This window comes from Mirounga angustirostris, unplaced genomic scaffold (genome assembly GCF_029215605.1).
Source record: "Mirounga angustirostris isolate CCGP_5_RB_7025 unplaced genomic scaffold, mMirAng1.0.hap1 SCAF_5, whole genome shotgun sequence".
In the NCBI taxonomy this organism is placed as follows: domain Eukaryota; kingdom Metazoa; phylum Chordata; class Mammalia; order Carnivora; family Phocidae; genus Mirounga; species Mirounga angustirostris.
In genome coordinates, this window is record NW_026991713.1 from 159,083,956 (window position 1) to 159,105,645 (window position 21,690).

Sequence of the window (21,690 nt, forward strand, 5' to 3'; positions counted from 1 at the left end):
GGGGGACCCTCCTTCAAATCTGCTGCCTTGTCTTACTTCCCCAATGCCAAACACACTGAAGGGATTCAGTGTGTGTGTGTGTGTGTGTGTGTGTGTGTGCGTGTGTGTGAATATATGAATGATTGAACAAATGCATCTCTATCATCTCTAAAAGGTTTTGTATTTAGTCTCCCCTTAAACTGATCACATTGGGAAAACAGAAACAATATCTACTTTTACTGTTGTTCCCATGTTTGTTTTTAAAAAAAAAAATCACTTCTGCCTTCCCTCTGTTTATATGAGAATAATAAATGCATTCAATGGACATTCAGCCTAATTTTAGGTTTTAGAGTCAGGAGAGCAAGTATAACAAGGATGAAAAATTCGTCCATTGGATTTGGCAACATGTAGGTTCTTGATGGTGGAAGCAGTTTTACTCATGTGGAGGCAGCAGAAGCCAGAACGCAGAGGTTCAAGAAGAGATGGGATGCGAAGAAGGGGAAATGGAGCATGCTGAAAAATATTTCAAATTCCTTGGCTCTGAAAGGAGAGAATTGTGTGGGGCTGACAATTTTTCTTTAGTGTTGGTGTGAGTGTTTATCATAAAAGATGAGAAAGACTAACACATATTTATGTGCTAAAAGGGGGTCAGTCAATCGACAGGAATCATTTCCTTCATTTATTTCTGCTTTCAATCTTTTAGTCAGTCCTGTATTCTGTAACTACTTCACTAAGTACATGCTATGCAGGCGGCAACAGAACAGGGAATTAACTAGACACAATCTCTGCCCTTGTGCGGCTTACAAAGGGGTACAACTGTAAAGTAGATACAAATGTTGACAAGAGAGACTGTTGGTGGGACGCCTGGGTGGCTCAGTCAGTTGAGCGGCTGCCTTCGGCTCAGGTCATGATCCCAGGGTCCTGGGATCCAGCGCCTCATCGGGCTCCCTGCTCAGCGGGAAGCCTGCTTCTCCGTCTCCCACGCCCCCTGCTTGTGTTCCTGCTCTCGATTTCTCTGTCAAATAAATAAAATCTTAAAAAAAAAAAAAAAAGACTGTGGCTAGTGCTCGTCCTAGGCAAGAGTGTGGAAGAGGAGCATCAGGTAGGGGAAGCCAGGTAGAGGGTGGGAGGCTGAAGGCAGGCGGTTCCCAGCGCTCTGATGCAGGCAGAGACCTCAGAGACACTAGCGCACCAGCCAGCAGCCTTGGTGCGCAAACCCAGCAGTTGTCAAGGGCGACTTGTGAGACCTGTAAATAAGACTATGGAGAATTCTGTAGAATCCCACACACGGATCAGTAGGCAAGTGTAGAAGGTGAAAACTGTAGAGTCAGTTTCCCTTGAAAACCTCTAAGGAAGGGCCCTCTGGGTGGCGTAGTTGGTTAAGCGATCGACTCTTAGTTTCTGCTCGGGTCGTGATCTCGGAATGGTGAGATTGAGCCCCGTGTAGGGCTCCACACTCAGCGCCGAGACTGCTTGAGATTCTTCTCTCCCTCTGCCTCTGCCCCTCCTGCTCATGCTCTCTCTCTCTCTCTCTCTCAAATAAATAAATATATCTTAAAAACAAAACCCTCTAAGGAAGAGGCCATACCAGAGATACTATGCTGTTAGGTTTTCTCTCAGCATCATTAAAGATTTTTGTTTCTTTAGTTGACCATGAGCTAAAGTCATTGTTTGCATTTAGGAGCTTTGTATTAAAATCATTTGTATAATTCTCAGCTTAATGATAACCTCACCGGATGGGAAGGAACGTCACAGGATGGGAGGTTTGCAACTACTGAGACCAATGGAAGAGATGAGAGGTCCATTTTTCCCACCTCACGTTCATTCCTCACTAAGTGATGAGCTTTTCCTTCTTGGGCTCTCTCTCTTTCCCTCTCTCTCTTTTTATTTGGAAGGTGGATAATTAAGTCCTCAATGAGTGTAACTCTGTTGTAGTCAAAAGACTGCAGGTGATTATTTTTAATATTAATAAAAATGCAGTCAGGGGTACCTGGGTGGCTCAGTTGTTAAGCGTCTGACTTCGGCTCAGGTCGTGATCCCAGGGTCCTGGGATCGTGCCCCACATCGGGCTCCCTGCTCAGTGGGAAGCCTGCTTCTCCTTCTGCCACTCCCCCTGCTTGTGTTCCCTCTCTCGCTGTGTCTCTCTCTGTCAAATAAATAAATAAAATCTTTAAAATAAATAAATAAATAAAAAGAAAAATGCAGTCAGATTGTCTTCCCTGCATTCCAATATGCTTTCTTGAGTGGGGAAGGAAGAGGTGCAATCAGGTAGCTCCTAGGAGTTGCATATGGGTGTGTCTCTTAGGTAAATATACCTCACTGGCTGTGTTTGGGAGGGAAAAATAATTAAAAGTAGAGAATCACTAATATAATGCAACCCCTTCATTTCTCAGGTGTGAAAACTGAGGCCCAGAGAGGTGATGTGATTTGCCTAAAGTCATGCAACTAGTGGCAGAGCCAGGCCTAGAAGCCAGGTGTCCTGGCTCTCGAGACATTCCGCTGCCCGAGGAATGGAACAGGTAGTATCACTCGTGCTGGGGGCCGTGGGTCGGTCCGTTCCGCCCAGAGCTGCCTGGGCTTCCAACTAAGGAAGGCAGAGCCGGGCTGTGGTGACTGAGTGGAGATTCAAGGAACATTTCCAGCCTCTGGGACAAATAAGTTACCACCCAAGCAATGCATTAGGACAGGGACTCAGGCATAGGAGTGAAGAAGGGAGATATCCTCAGAACTGGGGCATGCGGTTGCAGGAGCCCAGTTACAAGCTGGACCCTTAATCAGACCTGAAATAATAGCCAGAGGGACTGAGCTCCTGAACCTTTAAATCTCTCTAGACTGAGAAAAGAATCCATTCCACTGATGAGAACCATACAACCCAGTCTATAGAGAAAGTAGAATTCCTTCATGGTTGCCATGACATTGTGGTTCCAGAGAGTCCTTTTTCTTGAATTAACCCAGGCATTCACTCCATAACTCAGAGGCTGGTTTTGTTGGCAGGACTGTTGATTAGGACAGATATGGAGGCCTTATCTCCATCTTCCTTAGTCTTGCTGTGGTTTCTTTCAGCTGCCACCCCCTCCACCATTCATTCTCAGGGACAGCTCATGCTACTGGCTTCCACCCTCGTTGCTTAGTCCCTGTCTGGGACTTCCCTAACCCTTCAGACTTCATGCTTGACACCATCTGCACCTGATTCAGCATCTCCCTCTGGCTATACTTCTGTAGTGGACATGGTGATCGCTTCTCCAACATCCATCCACCCCATCCCCATAGCAGCAGAAATACAGTTTGGGGAATTGAAAATCCTGGTCCACAAACTGCCACTGACTCCATATGGCGTTCCGCTTCCATGCAATCCTTGTCTCGGCACCACTTACTCCAGAATTGAAGTCCCAGGAGTAAGCACCTGATCACTCGGGTTCATGGCTACCTCTTTGGACCTGGCTCCCTCTGCCTCCACAGTGGGAATTGCACGAAGAGGCAGGTGGCTTCAGTTGCCCTCATGTCAGACCGAATCCCAGTGGGTAATTCCCCCGGAGGAGATCTGGCACTAATAAGAAGGGAGGGATTCTAGATGAGTGCTGATCAATAGAATACTAATGCAAGCCACATACATACTTTAAAATCTTCTAGTAACCACATTTTAAAAGGTAGGAACAGGTGAAATTAATTTTAATGGTACATTTTATTTAATCCGATATTTCCAAAATTTCATCACATCAACATATGTTCAATATTAAAAAATCATTAATGAGGGGCGCCTGGGTGGCTCAGTCGTTAAGCGTCTGCCTTCGGCGCGGGTCATGATCACAGGGTCCTGGGATCGAGCCCCGCGTCGGGCTCCCCGCTCGGCGGGAAGCCTGCTTCTCTCTCTCCCACTCCCCCTGCTTGTGTTCCCTCTCTCGCTGTGTCTCTCTCTGTCAAATAAATAAATAAAATCTTTTAAAAAAAAAATCATTAATGAGATATGTTCCTTTTTGTGGTGGTTGTTATAAGCCTTTGAGATCTAGGTTGTATCTTATACTCAGCACACCTCGATCTAGATGCTAAATTTTTGTTAGAAATATTTAATCTGGGGCACCTGGGTGGCTCAGTCATTAGGTGTCTGCCTTCTGCTCAGGTCATGATCCCAGGGTCTTGGGATCGAGCCCTGCATTGGGCTCCTTTCTCCGTGGGGAGCCTGCTTCTCCCTCTGCCTGCCGCTCCTCCCTCTGCCTGCCGCTCCTCCTGCTTGTGCTCGCTCGCTCTCTGTCAAATAAATAAAAATAAAATCTTAAAAAAAAGAAATATTTAATATGCATTCATATTTACAGTTGAAAAAGTCAAGTCACATACCCAAGCTCTTTCAAACATACTTAAAAGTTTTTCAATTACTGGATCAAGTACCAATAAATTTTCCTTTAATGTTTGCTTCTACATTGACAAAATGAATTCATCTTTATTAGAAATATTGTTTGTAGCAAAAGCAGATCAGTGTCAAAATTAAGTCTGTCCAAGTTATGTCAATTCACTGACTCATGTCAACTCAGTATTATTAACATGGAATGTAAAGGGGTCTTGCATAAATTGAAAAGTAACTCTGAGTTCATCAATGCCAACAAAACATTCTTCAAATTTTTCTTGTAGGTTTTGTAGATAGTTTACATAATGCTGGTTATTACAATTAAAAATCTTTTTTTTTTAAAGATTTTATTTATTTATTTGAGAGAGAGAGAATGAGAGAGAGCACATGAGAGGGGGAGGGTCGGAGGGAGAAGCAGACTCCCTGCAGAGCAGGGAGCCCGATGCGGGACTCGATCCAGGGACTCCAGGATCATGACCCGAGCCGAAGGCAGTTGCCCAACCGACTGAGCCACCCAGGCGCCCCAGAATTAAAAATCTTTTGTGTATATATTCATATTAGAAAATGTGTTAAATCATTCAGTAAATCATTTATTTATTATGAGAAGTTTCCATTCCAATGTAAATTCTTGCAGCCTTCTAGGTCACAAGGAAGCTTTTTGTGTCCTTAGAGCTTCAAATTTGTCTCATTCAAATATACTGTGATATCAATGAGAAAACATAGATTGCCGTGTTTTGTTTTTGATTATTAAATATTTGGTAAGAATTCCTTTTGTTTCAAGCAAATCTTGAATTAGCATTCACAGCACAGTAAATCTTTGTAAAACCCTTCCATGACCCAACCAATGAACATAGATAGAGACAAGATCATCACATTTATTGCTTTCTGTTCTTTTCCAAAAGGTGGTGATTCACAGCATTTGAATGTATACATTGAACAATTTTAACAGCTATATCCATGACACTTTCCACAGAGTCTACTTCTGAAAATGAACACAAATATTTTCAATTTTTATCATACAGTGGAATGAAGCAATAAGGGAAACATCAGTCTCCTGTTTTGAAATTACAATAAATCTATAATTTTTTTTTTTTTTTTTTTTTTACTGAACATAGCTGGAGCACCATCTGGCATGATAGAAACTAATTTATTTCATATCTAACTGAGTTTCTTCTTTCTCAGATGTAAAAAATTTTTAAAAATCTCTGTCACAGTTTATATTTTTAAGCAATGAATTGACAATGTTTCTTCATAAATTTGGAAGACCTTTAAAACTAAATATACTGAGGGCGCCTGGCTGGCTCAGTCAGAGGAGCATGCGACTCCTGATCTCAGGGTTGTGAGTTTGAGCCCCACAGTGGGTGGTGAGATGACTTAAATAAACTTTTAAAAATAAATAAATAAAAATAAAACTAATTATATTCAAAGTATTAATTGGGCAGTGTTTCATGGTATAACTTGGCTACAATTTGCTCTTTTTTTCAAAATTTGAATTTATCTTTAAGTTCTTTTATTCTGTGGGCAGTTGTTTGGTGGCTTAATTGAAAATTGTTCACTTTTTGGGTGCCTGGGTGGCTCAGATGGTTAAGCGTCTGCCTTCGGCTCAGGTCATGATCTCAGGGTCCTGGGATCGAGTCCCGCATCGGGCTTCCTGCTCCTTGGGAGCCTGCTTCTCCCTCTGCCTCTCTCTCTCTCTCTGTCTCTCATGAATAAATAAATAAAATCTTTAAAAAAAAAAAGAAAATTGTTCACTTTTTATAAGAATATCTTTTTAGTCTTTTTCTCATGATTTTCTAAAAAACTTTTCACAACTGAAATAATAATTTACCATCTTTTCATTAAAAATTGTGTGCGTGCATGTGTGTACAAAAATCCAGATCACTTTCTACCTGGCCAAAATCATACTCTCTGATCTTGTTAAAACCTATTAAAAAAAATTTTTTTTGTTCAACATTTTATTCCACTTTCAGGCAACTAATTTCATCAGTTCTTTTTTTTCTATCGCAAAACATACATAACGTAAAATGTACCATTTTTAAGTGTATAGTTCTGTGGCATTGAGTTCATTCACATTATGCAACCATCACCACCATCCATCCCCAGAACTTGGTTTTTTTTTTAACATTTTATTTATTTATTTGTCAGAGAGAGCATGCGCACGAGCAGGTGGGGGGCAGACAGAGAAGGAGATGCAGGCTCCCCACTGAGCAGGGAGTCAGACGTGGGGTTTCATCCCAGGACCCTGGGGTCATGACCTGAGCCGAAGGCAGACGCTTAACCGACTGAACCACCCAGGTGTCTTCAGAATTTGTTTTATCTTCTGCAACTGAGTCTCAACTGCCCCCTTCTCCCCAGCCCCTAGGGACCGCCATTCTAACTTTCTGTCCCTTTGAGTTTGACTGTCCTAGGCACCTCATATAACTTGAATTATACAGTGTTTGTCTTTTTGTGACTGGCTTGTGTCACTTACTATAATGTCTTTAAAGTTTATTCATGTTATAGTACAAGTCAGAATTTCCTTCCTTTTTAAGGCTGAATAATATTCCATCGTAAGCACCTGCCGTATTTTGTTTATCCATTCATCCTTTAGTCGACACTTGAGTTGCTTCCAGCTCTTGGCTATTGTGAATAATTCTGCCCTGCACATGGGTGTACAAATATCTGTTGGAGTCGGTGCTCTCACTTCTCTTGGGTATATACAGAGATGTAGAATTGTTAAATCCTTTGGTATTTCTAGGTTTAATTTTTTGAGGAACTACCATACTGTTTTTCACCATGAAAGTACCATTTTGCATTCCCAGCAGTAATGTACAAGGGTTCCAGTTCCTCATCAACATGTGTTAGTTTTTGGTAATAGCCAACCTAATGGGCGTGAGGTGGGAGCTCACTGTGATTTTGATTTGCATGTCCCAGTGATTTTGATTTGCATTTCCCTCCTGACTGGGAAGTGATAATGGCCATCTTGTCATGTGTGTCATCAATCCTTCTTTTAAAAAAAGTCTTTATTTGAGTACAATTGATATACAATGTTGCATTAGGTTCAGGTGTATAATCCAGTGTTTCAAAAAGTTGATACATTATGCTGTGCTCACCACAAGTGTAGCTACCATCTGTGAGCATACAGTGCTATTACAGTATCATTAGCTATATTCCTTATGCTGTGCCTTTTATTCCTGTAACATATTCATTCCATACCACAAGCCTGTATCTCCCACCCTTCTTCACCCATTTTGCCCATCTCCCACTCCCTTCCTTTTGTCAGCCCTCAGTTCCCTGTATTTACAGGTATGATACTGCTTTCCGTTTGTTTATTCATTTTTTTTAGATTCCACATATGAATGAAATCATTTAGTATTTGTCTTTCTCAGTCTGATTTATTTCACTTAGCATTCATTCGTGATTCCATGCATCCATGTTGTGGCAAATGGTACAATCTCATCCTTTCTTAAGGCTGCATAATATTCCATATCTTGCCTATTGTAAGTAATGCTGTAATAAACACAGGGGTGCAAATATCTTTTTAAATTACTGTTTTTAGTTTTCTTTGGGTCAATACCCATAGTGGAATTATTGGATCGTATGGTATTTCTATTTTTAATTTTTTTGAGGAACCTCCATACTGTTTTCTCTAGTGGCTACACAATTTACATCCCCACCAACAGTGCGTGAGGGGTCATTTTTCTCCACATCCTCCTCAACACTTGTTATTTCTTGCCTTTTTGATGCCAGCCATTTTGACAGGTGTGAGGTGATATCTCACTGTGGTTTTGATTTGCATTTCCCTGAGGATGAGTGATGTGGAGCATCTTTGCATGTATCTATTGGCCATCTGGATGCCTTCTTTGAAAAAATGTCTGTTCAGGTCCTCCGCCCAATTTTTAATCGGGTTATTTGGGGGTTTTTTGGTGTTGGGTTGTATAAGTTCTTTATATATTGCAGAAATTAACCCCTTATCAGATACAGCATTTGCAAATATCTTCTCCCATTCCATGGGATGCCTTTCGTTTTGTTGATGGTTTCCTTTGCTGTGTAGAAGCTTTTTATTTTGATGTAGTTCCAGTAGTTTATTTTTGCTTTTGTTTCCCTTGCCATCAATTCTTTTTTGAATGTTGAAAGAAAACCTCTTATCAAATTCACTGTGTGTGCTGAAAATGCCTCAATATTTTCCACTTTATTATCTTTTTAAATGTTTGTCCTACAACAAACACAGCATTTTTGTTTTGCTTTGCCCAGCAAATTATAGTTGCCATTCATCATGAAATTTGTGGTTTATCTTCTTTCAGTCTCTTTTCTTTCTTTCTTTCTTTCTTTCTTTTTTTTCTCTTCTGGTCATAGCACTAGCTTCTGCATCTCCATTTGGTTCTGCATTCATTGTATACTTTCATTTTAAATTTAAAATTGCGTCCCTACATAGAAAAATGATTGGATTTTATGATAGTTAAAATAATATGGCGTTTGACTTAATTACCACTTGTGGTTTACAAAGGTATCATGCAGGGGCGCCTGGGTGGCTCAGTTGGTTAAGTGACTGCCTTCGGCTCAGGTCATGATCCTGGAGTCCCGGGATCGAGTCCCGCATCGGGCTCCCTGCTCCGCGGGGAGTCTGCTTCTCCCTCTGACCCTCCCCCCTCTCATGCTCTCTGTCTCCCATTCTCTCTCTCAGATAAATAAATAAAAAATCTTTTAAAAAACCAAAAAAACAAAAAAACAAAGGTATCATGCAACCTATACTGTCTGCATAAAATATTCAAGTAAACACCTGGCGGTGTTAGGTCAGTGCTCAGAAAAGACCATTCAGACTGAATCAGTGCATTGACACCTAACAGATTGGTAATATGTTCACATGTAATCCCAGAAACATGTAATAGTGGCTGATGTATAACACTGTGTATGCTACATGTACCCATCACGTGCCCTACACGCAATTATTTGTTTGTCTTCCCGACAAAAGGGAATTTTTTTTTTAATTTTTTTATTCATATGTTAATCCCCATACATTACATCATTAGTTTTAGATGAAGTGTTCCATGATTCATTGTTTGTGCATAACACCCAGTGCTCCATGCAGAATGTGCCCTCCTCAATACCCACCACCAGGCTAACCCATCCTCCCACCCCCCTCCCCTCTGGAACCCTCAGTTTGTTTTTCAGAGTCCATCGTCTCTCATGGTTCGTCTACCCCTCCGATTTCCCCCCTTCATTCTTCCCCTCCTGCTACCTTCTTCTTTTTTTTTTTTTCTTAACATATATTGCATTATTTGTTTCAGAGGTACAGATCTGAGATTCAACAGTCTTGCACAATTCACAGCGCTTACCAGAGCACATACCCTCCCCAGTGTCTATCACCCAGTCACCCCATCCCTCCCACCCCACCCCCCACTCCAGCAACCCTCAGTTTGTTTCCTGCAATTAAGAATTCCTCATATCAGTGAGATCATATGATACATGTCTTTCTCTGTTTGACTTATTTCACTCAACATAATACCCTCCAGTTCCATCCACGTCGTTGCAAATGCCAAGATCTCATTCCTTTTGATGGATGCATAATATTCCATTGTATATATATACCACATCTTCTTTATCCATTCATCTGTTGATGGACATCTTGGCTCTTTCCACAGTTTGGCTATTGTGGACATTGCTGCTATAAACATCGGGGTGCACGTACCCTTTCGGATCCCTACTTTTCCGACAAAAGGGAATTTAACAGAAAAATGTCTTACACTGATTCAGTTTTGACATTTTAAAAATTAAATAAATATGGGGCACCTGGGTGGCTCAGTTGGTTAAGCGGCTGCCTTCAGCTCAGGTCATGATCCCCAGGTCCTGGGATTGAGCCCCGCATTGGGCCCCTGCTCGGCAGGGAGCCTGCTGCTCCCCCTGCTTGTGCTCTCTCTGTCAAATAAACAAAATCTTAAAAAAAAAAAAATCAAGTAAATCTAAGAGTTAATTCTCCACTCACATTAGGCACAATGAAAGTGCTCAGTGGTTGGCTAGTGGCTACCATATCGGATAGCACAGTAGAAATACAAAACCACAACAGTAAATGGCCCAAGCAATTCTTCTGCTTAGTTTCTTCCCTAAAGAAACTCCCACCCCCACCGCTGTGCATACCAGAAGGCAGCAGGAGGATATTCCTCGCAACATTGTTTACAGTGGTCACCAACCAGAACAAGCCTGATATCTATCAATTTGATTATGACCCCCCAAAATTGTGGTGTATCCATTCTAAGGAATTTTATGCCATAGTTTAAATTAGATATTTACTGGGGCGCCCGGGTGGCTCAGTCAGTTAAGCATCTGACTCTTGGTTTCAGCTCAGGTCGTCATCTCAGGGTCATGAGATCAAGCCCGCGCCAGGCTCCACGCTCAGTAGGGACTCTGCTCGAGAGTCGCTCTCTCTCTTTCCCCTTTGCACACTGGTCGCACGCGCACGCTCTATTGCTCTCTGTGTGTCTCAAATAAATAAATCTTTTTAAAAAATAAAATAGATATTTACCTAGATCTCTAAGACATATTACAGATTGGGGGGAAGCAAATTATGCAATGTGATGTAATTATTTTAAAAATACCACATTCTTCAGCCACCTGGGTGGCTCAGTCGGTTAAGCCTCTGACTCTTGATTTTGGCTCATGTCGTGATCTCAGGGTCCTGGCATCGAGCCCTACGTCGGGCTCCTTGCTCAGTGGGGAGTCTGCTTTTCCCTCTCCTTCTGCTCCTCCCTCTTGTCCTCTCTCTCTCTCAAATAAAAAAAATACCACATTTAAAAATTAAGTAGATAGGACGCCTGGGTGGCTCAGTTGGTTGAGCAGCTGCCTTCGCTTCAGGTCATGATCCTGGAGTCCCGGGATCGAGTCCCGCATCTGGCTCCCTGCTCAGCGGGGAGTCTGCTTCTCCCTCTGACCCTCCCTCCCTCATGTGCTCTCTCTCTCATTCTCTCTCTCAAATAAATAAATAAAAACTTAAAAAAAAAAAGTTAAAAAAAATTAAGTAGATAGATAGATACACACACAGAGTGTTACCTCTGGGTCTCTGTGGAGGGAGAGAGAAAACTTAGGCTAACTGGGATTTAATAAGAATACATTAATGTATTACTCATATAATTAAAATTAACTTGGGAGAAAAAGAACTTAAAGGGAAGTCTTGGTAAGTGGAAAGATGAGCAAAGACACCAATTAAATAGAATTAACTGCAATACAGATTATATGGTATCTAAATAAGTGTTATCACATGGTTATAATTTAGTGCATATGTCAAAAGTAATTCTTCAAAAAGAAGATGCACAAATTATATGGTGGCCTTTCTGTAAACTGAAAATGGGAAATGCCAAACAGTGATCAAAACTAATTTATGAGGCTTGCCTTCCACCAGTGTTTTGGCTAGCATCCAGGTTACCCATCACAAGCTGCTGTTGCATTAAAAGCCTCCAGACCATGGTCCCAGTTGGCATCCAACCCACTGACCTCAACATTTTCCAGTTGTTGTAGTTCCCATTTTCATATCCACTGTTCTTTTCTTCTGCTTTCTTTTTTCTTAAATATAGATGTTGATTAAATGGTAATTAGGATCTAAACAACATAACTTTTCTCAGGAAAGAGGGGGCTGGGGAATCTAAGTATTTGGGGTCCTCAATGTGCCCTTTTTTTTACCTTAGAAAAACCCAGTTTCAAATGAATGGATTCCCAGCACCAGTTTTCTGCCTTCCCAATAGATCGTTTACTCCAGGGCCTATAGGATATGGATTGATAAATTTAATCTTTATCCCAAATTACCCTGTCTCCACCTGACATTGATTGAGTAAATAGATTAGTCAAGAACACAACGAAATCAGCAGAGAGACCAGAGAATCTTCTCGAACTCTGTATAAACGTGTCCTGAAATTGGAGCTTCTTGGGAGCATTTGCTTCAAACCATTCCCTAAATTGAAATTGCATTCCACTTCTGTAAGATCACAGCCTTAGAAATTCAGCCTTAGACTGAATTGTGGAAACTCTCTAAGTAGAGGATATGTGTCTCTGAATAAAACCAAAATGAATTAATCTATAAAAAAGTAGAACCGTAACACCAAGAAAGATAGCATGACTCATACTGCAAATTCAAGAAGAAAAAGTGAACAAGAGAGCATTACCTTTGGAAAATACAAAACATGAGGACAATGATAAGACCTAATACAACAGAAATAAAAAAGACTTAAGCAACCCAATTAAAAACAAAACACTTCAGATTTTAAAAATCTAGCCGTGTCATGTTTCCAAGAGACCAGCGTAATGAAAAGCGAATCAAAAGTGTTAAGGGCGGCGGAGGGGGGGGGAAGAGCCTTAAGGGGGAAAAAGGGAGGGGTGCTCTAGAATACATCAGGAATACAAACATAAAAGAAACAGGACAATAATGGAGAGGAAAGAGGACACATAACCAAAGCATTTTAGGCAGAGTATTATCTTATGGTAGAACGTACAATCTCCCTAAAGGATAATAACTTTTATGAACATCTGAAATAAAAAGCAAAGCACTGACAGAAAAAAAAAAAAATGATAGAAATTGTTAAAGAAAGTGAGATTGGCTTTGTGTTTTTAAACCATTCCTATTGTAACTGTCATTTATTTCTATGACATGACTGAAGTAGGGAGGAAGGTCTTACCAGAGCTTTTCCTGATTCCAGGACAATATGCAGAGTGTATATGCTGGCTGAGCTCATTATGACTAAATCAGTAAGAAAAATTAACCTCCCGTGATAAATGTAGCAACAGCATTGAGGAAACAAGCAAAATTCTCTACTACAAACAAATGTAGCAAATGCTATTTCCTGCATTAAGTGGTTATTGTTTTAAAATTTTTATTTTTATTTTTTGTTTATTTTTTTAATTTATTTATTTGAGAGAGAGAGAATGAGAGAGAGCACATGAGAGGGGGGAGGGTCAGAGGGAGAAGCAGACTTCCTGCCGAGCAGGGAGCCCGATGCGGGGCTCGATCCAGGGACTCCAGGATCATGGCCTGAGCCGAAGGCAGTTGCCCAACCAACTGAGCCACCCAGGCGCCCTGTTTTAAAATTTTTAGTCAACAAGTCCTTGGAACCATTAAAACCAATCTCTGAATTTAAGAAGGTTCCTTGCCCTTCTTAGTTATCAAACTTAGCTGAAAACTTGATTTTATGATGAAAAAAATTCATAAAAGTATGAATTTAATTTTATGCCTAGCATGTAAATATTTATTTCTCATGTTTTGTTTTTTTATTTTTTTTAGAAGAAATCTAAGTAGAGGTCCCTGGCTGGCTCAGTCAGAAGAGCATGTGACTCTTGATCTCTGGGTTGTGAATTTGAGCCCCATGTTGGGTGTAGAGATTACTTAAATAAAAAACTTAAGGGGCATCTGGGTGACTCGGTGAAGCATCCAACTCTTGATTTTGGCTCAGGTCATGATCTCAGGGTCATGAGATTGAGCCCCACATCGGGATTGCACCGGGCATGGAACCTGCTTGGAATTCTCTCTCTTCCTCTGCCCGTCCCCCCAATCAATCAATCAATCTTAAAAAAACTATCAATGAATAATAGCGTAATGAAAAAAATCAGAATAAATAGAATTTTTTAAATCTCACCCGTATAAATTACTTTGGGGAAAAAGGGGAAAAAAACCCTTCAGTTTCTTTTTATGTATAAAACAACACAAATAGAACACTGGTTTTCAAAACTGATGAGATGTAGGCAACCCAGTAATCAGAGGCAAAATCATAATTTTAAGTGCTTTTATTCAGATAGAATGAAAAGAGGGGTACCTAGGTGGCTCAGTCAGTTAAGCATCTAACTCTTGATTTTGACTCAGGTTATGATCTCAGGGTTGTGAGATTGAGCCCCGCATTGGGTTCCATGCTGGGCATGGAATCTAATGTTTCTTTTTTTTTTTTTTTTTTTAAGATTTATTTATTTGTCAGAGAGAGAAAGAGCACAAGCAGGGGGAGCAGAAAGCAGAGGGAGAAGGAGGCCCCATGCTGAGCAAGGAGCCTGATGTGGGACTCAATCCCAGAACCCTGGGATCATGAACTGAGCTGAGGGCAGGTGCTTAACTGACTGAGCCACCCAGGCACCCCTTGAATGTTTCTGATAAAAAGGGGTTATGAGGGGTGCCTGCCTGGCTCAGTCCGTGACCATACAACTCGTCATCTCAGGGTCATGAGTTTGAGCCCCACGTTGAATGGAGAGATTACTTAAAAGTAAAATCTTAAAAAAGGGGAGGTTATGAAAAACAACTGAAAGGAGTAAAATAGCAGGTAGATGGAATTAAGCATGATAAAAGCAAACATGACAAAGTTAAGCAATACAGAGAAATAAATGTTAAATAAATCCATGATCCAGATCTTTGATGAAATCAATAAAATAAAACTGTAGAGAGGTTTATCAAGGAAAATAGAGTGCATCTTTGAAAATTTGGAAATTAAAAAAGGAGGTTTAGCCAGAGATCCAGTTGAGATTTAGAAAGATAAGAAAATATCTTGTCAATTCTATGCTAATTTTTTAGATTAAATTAAGTGTTTTAGATTTTATGATTTTTTTAACCAAGATATATGAGGACCAATGCTTATTAATAGATTTCCAAATACTCAGCATTTCCTACATTCCTGAAATATGTTAGGTTTTCTTTAAATAATATCTTATTTAAGATATGATATTTATAAATGAGCTTGGTGTGTAGTTTTTGTGACATGATTTTCAGATTTTGATGTGGCTTTCACAGACAATATGAGCATCTTTTCCTTCTCTGTGCTCTGATATAATTTATATAGAAGTAGAATTGTCTGTTTATTGGCTAATTGGAAGAATTCCTCTGAGAAACCCTCAGGATCTGGTGGATTTTCCACAGGAAGCTGGTTGATAACATTCTCAGTTTTGTTCCTGCTTATTGTTTGGAGATTTCTAACATTGTGTTTATTTTGGTACAGTTACTTACATTTTTCTAGAAAATCATCTATTTCATTCAGATTTTCAATTTGTTCTAAAGATTTTATTTATTTATTTATTTATTTATTTGAGAGAGAGCATGAGCAGGGAGGGACAAAGGGAGAAAGAATCCAAAGCCGACTCCTGGGGCGCCTGGGTGGCTCAGCCGGTTAAGAGGCTGCCTTCGGCTCAGGTCATGGTCCCAGGGTCCTGGGATTGAGCCCTGCATCGGCTCCTTCCTCATTGGGGAGCCTGTTTCTCCCTCTCATTCTGCCTGCCTCTCTGCCTACTTGTGTTCTTTCTCTATCTCTGTCAAATAAAAATAAATAAATAAAAAACAAAGCCAACTCTACCCTGAGCACAGAGCCAGACATGAGGCTCAATCTCACAATGACAAGATCATGACCTGAGCTGAAACCAAGAGTTGTACGCTCAACTGACTGAGCCACCCAGGTGACCCCAGATTTTCAAATTTAATTGCACAAAGTTTTACAAGGTGCTAAGTCTTTTCATTTCTCCTGTGTGATGTTCTTTCCGCATCATCTTTAATGTTGGTTTTGGTGCTTTCCTCCTTTTTTTTTAAATTAGCCAACTCAGATTTTATCCATTTTATTCTAACTGACCCCATCCCAAAGACTCAGGGTTAGGATTAACCAATTCCATTTTCTTGATTTGTTTTGCTTTTTAAATTCATGAAGTTTTAAAATTATTTTCTTGTTTCTAACTTCTTAGGATAGTTTGTTGTTCTTTTTCTAACTTCTTCAATTGCATACTGTATTTATTTTCACTGCTTTCTTTACTAATGTTTAAGGCTATGCATTTTTCCACTTAACCCAGTTTTAGCCATATGACTTAGGTTTTTGCTATCTATTAAACTTTATTTCATTATTCAAGATACTGGGGAAATTCTGGTTTATACTTTTTCTTTGATCTCTCCCTGAATTTCTCCCCCAGCCCAATGGGTGATAGGTTTTTCCTTCTAATTCTCTAATTCTTCTCTATTTTTTTAAAGATGTTATTTATTTATTTGAGAGAGAGCAAGAAAGAGCACAAGCAGGGGGAGCAATAGAGGGAGAGGGAGAAACAGACTCCCCACTGAGCAGGGAGCCCGATTCGAGGCTCGATTCTAGGACACTCGGCCCAAGGCAGACACTTAACTGACTGAGCCACCCAGGCGCCTCCCTTCTAATTATTTTCTAATCCTCCTTTTTTTGTTGTGAGTTTTCTAGTTTTCTTGTGTTGTGATTTGAAAATGGTCTGTAATGTTTGTACTTTTTTGAATTTTGTTAGGATTTTCTTTGTGGCCTGTTATCTGTTATTGTAAAAATTCCACAAGCTCATGAAAAAGCTTATCCTGTATTATCAGTGTATAGCATTTGATACAAAATGGCAAAATTAGCTTTATTAAATATATATTCAGGTCCTCGAAGTCTTTATTTTCAATTTCCTTATCTATCATGGGAGAGATGAGCTACAGTTAAGGCTGTTAATCCTTGGTATGTGTTGGAAGTTGATGCTCTGATTATTTTGATGTTGTTTTTGGTTATTTTCTCAATCATTGAAGTTTTAGCCTAATTGTGGAGGGTATAAGCCCATTGTTATTATAAAATCCCCCCATTGGTCTTCATTACCTCATTGAAACTTGGATTCGATTTTGTCTGATATTAATTTCATGAGCCTAGCTTTCTTTTGGTTAACTTCACCTGGCATGTCTTTGTTCATAACTTTCGACCTTCCTGAGAAACTTTGACATATCCTTTTGTTTTCAACCAAAAGTTAGGTTTTGCTTTTTTGACCCAATCTGTAAGGCTTTCTCTTTAAATTGCTTATTTTTTTTAAAGATTTCATTTATTTATTTGAGAGAGAGAGAGAGAACGAGCAGTGGGGAGGGCAGAAGGAGAGAGAGAGAGAAGCAGACTCTCTACTCAGCAGGAAGCCCAGGGCAGGGCTTGATCCCAGGACCCAGAGATCATGACCTGAGCCGAGGGCAGACACTTAACCAACTTAGCCACCCGGGTGCCCCTAAACTGCTTCTTAAAAAAAAAATTCCACATACACTTATCGAAATAAGAGATGCTTTGTTTTAATTCTCTCATGTTCTATTATCTGTTTTTAACATTTTCTCTGTTCTTTCCAATTTGATACAAGCATTATGTTTGCATTGCTTCACATTACTTTGTATCTATGTGTTTCTGGTAATTTTTAGCTTTATAATTTTAGCTTGCCTTTATACTTTTAGATAATATTTTAAACCTCCACTTCCTCATTTGTCAATGTTAGAAAATGTCTCACCCAGCTTTTCCAGAGATCCCACCCACTCCCCTCCTTCCAGTGAAGGAAAGTGGGGCTGGGGGACAACCACCATGCACCTCCACCTGTCACAGCTGCCTCAGGAGGCTTATCTGATTTATTTTCTTTACTGTCTCCTCTTCTGTCCAGTTCCTTTTATGACAGGGGATGGTTAGAGTGAGGTGGTTGAAACCAGTCTACACCTCCTTTCCTGCTTTCCTGCCATTTGGGAAAAACACTGGCCAGCCCTTCACTGTTTTCCCGCACTCTTCTAGAACAGATTGATGAAGGCAAGGGGCTTCTCCTCCAGGGGCTGGGGGATCCTTGTCTCCAGGCTGGGGCTCATCCCTCAGTTGGCTTCTCTCCAAACTGGGGATATTACTCAGATTTTTCAGCATTTTCACCTTTACCTTCTACCTATTCTTCAACCCCTCTTCTTGGAATACAGGGTGGAAGCTGCTTTTTGATTCCAAGAAGCTTCTCTGTTTCCTCGATGGGCATAACCTCCCTGTCTTGTTCCTCGTGGTTTTTTTTTTTTTTATCTAGATTTTGTTAATTTTTTGTTCATTTTGTTATATTAGGATAGGAAAAATCCGTCTTTTTGTTTCTCTCCACCTTTATAGTCCTGAAAATTCCCTTGTTCTTTACAGCATAATATTCTGAAGTATAAATGTACTGTAATTTAACTCACCATCCTCTTACTGATAGAGCAGTTAATTAATTCATGGAGCAAGTAATTAATGCCCAGTGTGATAAAGAAGCAGGGAAATGATCATGTTTACATAGAACTGGTGGAGTTTTTAATTGATACAGTCCCCAAAAGGTATGCTCTATCAAAGATCTTAAAAACATCTGGGCTCTTTAATTCAGAAATCCCATGCATAAAAATTGATATTAAGAAAATAATTATAGTAGGGGTGCCTGGGTGGCTCAGTCGTTAAGCGTCTGCCTTCGGCTCAGGTTATGATCCCAGGGTCCTGGGATCGAGCCCCGCATCGGGCTCCCTGCTCCGCAAGAAGCCTGTTTCTCCCTCTCCCTCTCCCCCTGCTTGTGATCCTGCTCTCACTGTGTCTCTCTCTGTCAAATAAATAAATAAAATCTTAAAAAAAAAAAAGAAAATAATTATAGTAGAGCCTAATGATTACTAATGCAAGAACCTTCACTGGTGCTTTATTTGGAAAAGCAAAAATGTTAGAAATGCAATTATTCAACAATAGATGACTGGTTAGAAAATTATGGTACAGGTGTGTGATGAGATCAGTGCAGCCATTAGTTACCATGATGGGGGTAAAGAGGCCTCATGTTGTTTGCAGAGAGGCCATCAGAGGTGCCCTGTCCATTGTGTTTTTCATCGTTTTTCACTGGCCTTACAGGAAGTGGAAATAATGCATAGAAATAGATTCTGGCATTAAAGTAACTCCTAGTCCTGGTTCTGATAAAGGTAGGACCACTCTAAGCGTGTGAATGTGTGTGTGTGTGTGTGCACATGCATGCATACACACGCATGCTTCCTAGGTGTGTTTGCAAAAGGAGATAAGCTAGAGAAAATTGTTTTTACCAACGTCACTTCCATGGGGAGTGCTGAATGTTTGTTTTTTTTTTTAAGATTTTATTTATTTATTTATTTGACAGAGAGACACAGCCAGAGAGGGAACACAAGCAGGGGGAGTGGGAGAGAGAGAAGCAGGTTTCCTGAGGAGCAGGGAGTCCGATGTGGGGCTCGATCCAACGACCCTGGGATCATGACCTGAGCCGAAGGCAGACGCTTAACCATCTGAGCCCCCCAGGCGCCCCTACCCTGTGTCTTTTGATTGGAGCATTTAGCCCATTTACATTCCAAGTAACTATTGAGAGAGATGAATTTAGTACCGTTGTATTACCTGTATAGTCCCTGTTTCTGTAGATCTTTTTCTTTCTGGTCCAGTGTTACTTTTGGGCTCTCTCTTGGCGTAGAGGATCCCTTTTAGTATTTCTTTCTTTCTTTCTTTTTTTAAGATTTTATTTATTTGACAGAGAGACACAGCCAGAGAGGGAACACAAGCAGGGGGAGTGGGAGAGGGAGAAGAAGCAGGCTTCCCGCCGAGCAGGGAGTCCGATGTGGGGCTCGATCCCACCCCGCAGGGGTTAAGGCAGACGCTTAACGACTGAGCCACCCAGGCACCCCACACTGAATGTATTGAAAGAAATTTCTTGATAAACTACTTAGAGTATGAAATACAAATGCCCTGATTTTGCAAGAGACAGACAGCAGAATCTTCTGGTTCATTCCAGAAGCGGAAAGCGAGGAGTGGGAAGATGTGTCCGCGGTTCCCAAGACCACTCTCAGGTTTGATGATTTTCTAGAAGGACTCCCAGAACTCAGAAAGCCTGGTATAGTCACAGTTAACGTTTGTTAAAGGAATACAGATTAAAAGGATACAGATTAAACCAGCAAAGGGAAAAGCTGCCCAAGCAGAGTCCAGGCGCTGGCTTTCAATCGTACCTCCAAGTGGGATCATGTAGACGACACTTAATTCTCCCATCAGTGACGTGTGACAACTCACACAGACTGCTGTCAGCCAGGGAGGCTCCCCTAAGCCTTGGCATCTTTACTGGGGGTTAGTCATGTCAGGACTGTGTGACTGCCCTTCATTACCCCATCTCGAGCCTGTCCAGAAGTCCCACGGATAGAGCATGGCCCGGAGTCCCCACCCCAAATCACACGTTCGCATAAGCTATCTGGCAGGGCCCAAGGCTTCAGGTATACAAAGACACTCTTCTCAAGCAGGTTATTCCAAGGGCTTAGAGGTTATCTTCCAGGGGCAGATCAAAGCCAGTCTTCTTTATGAAATGTGCAGGGTTTGACCATCCTAAGCCTGCTGAGGGAACAGGGCACAGAAGGGAGGGACGAATGAAAACAAGATGTCGGAAGACTCTCGTGGACTGAGTGTCCTGCCTGTAATCCCCAAATCTCTGAGAAAAGCCTGTAAGAAGTCCCGAAATGCTTTCTGTAAACGCTTGCTGTGAGCACTTAGTTTTGCATCAGAGAAAAAGTGTTCGTTTGGGGCGAGGGTGGTGGGGAACAAAAGTGGAGACAGAAAGAAATGGGGGGGAGGTGGGGGTAAGCCACAGGACCAGAGGGAATTGTGCAGGGGTTTGCTGGCAGCTTCCACCGTTGGGGGAGCCCGACTGGGGTGGACAGGTGGGTTTTGACGAGGAGAAGGGGCAAACGTATTTTGTAAGCATCCTTTCTCTGTCTTCTTTGTATGACTCATTGTTGTACTTTTTCTCAAGGAGTGGCTTTCCGCCCTGGCCATACATTCCAATCACCTGGAAAGAATTTTTTAAATGGCCCCGCCCCAAATGAATCAGAGTCTCTGGAAATCGGGGCTGGGCATTGTTTTGTTTTGTTTTGTTTTAATTTGTGGACCAATCTGATACATAGACGGTGCTGGGATCCACTGCTCAGAAGCATCCGTCGCAGTCTTGTTTCCAGGTTACCTTCAAACAGGGTTTTTCAACCTCACCACGGCTGTTTTGGCCCAATCATTCTGTTTTGGGGGCTCGTCTTGTGCATTGTAGGGTGTGTGTTTAGCGGCGCCCCTTGCCCTCTACTCCCTCTATGTCAGTAGTATCCCACTCCCCAGCTGGGACAATAAAAAATGTCTCCAGACACTGCCACTGTCCCCTAGGGGGTCAAAATCACTTCTGGCTGAGAGCTGCAGCCTTACAAGAATTATTGGAGGTGCCAGTTGCAGGAAATCTTCTCGGGGGTGGGGGGCAGATCTTTCTTTGCCCCTCCTCCGCCTACACCCTGCTGGTGCATCAATCAAATCCGTGTGAGGTGCCGCTGGTACAAGGCAGCTGATGCGTGGTCCACGATCAGTGGAAAGTTACGAGCAGTCGTCCTGCAGAAATGACACATACCAATGTAAATTGGAAATTTTCTGAGTGCTTCTGAGAAATGGTGTTTAAAGCACAGGCTGGGGAAAAGAGGAAAAAATCACAGCCGGGGAACAAATCCTAACTGCAGCATTTTATTCACCGAGTTATCTTGGTTTTGTAGTTAGCTGTTACTCACCAAAGCCAGTCTAAAAAAAAAAGGTGGCTGAAAATAACACCACCATATTGTTCATGGGTCTGTGGTCAGCTGGGTGGCTGTGCTGGGCTTGTCT

At 41.3% G+C, this 21,690-nt stretch overlaps 1 long non-coding RNA gene across 1 annotated transcript in view; it reads left to right on the forward strand.

The window, feature by feature from the left end:
• Window positions 1–4,100, forward strand: part of LOC135364559 (uncharacterized) — a 58,388-nt gene extending 54,288 nt beyond the window's left edge. Inside the window, exon 4 of the long non-coding RNA XR_010411927.1 lies at window positions 2,373–4,100. This is a non-coding gene — a long non-coding RNA (uncharacterized LOC135364559). The remainder of the gene's footprint in view (window positions 1–2,372) is intronic.
• The last annotated feature ends 17,590 nt before the right edge of the window (window positions 4,101–21,690 follow it).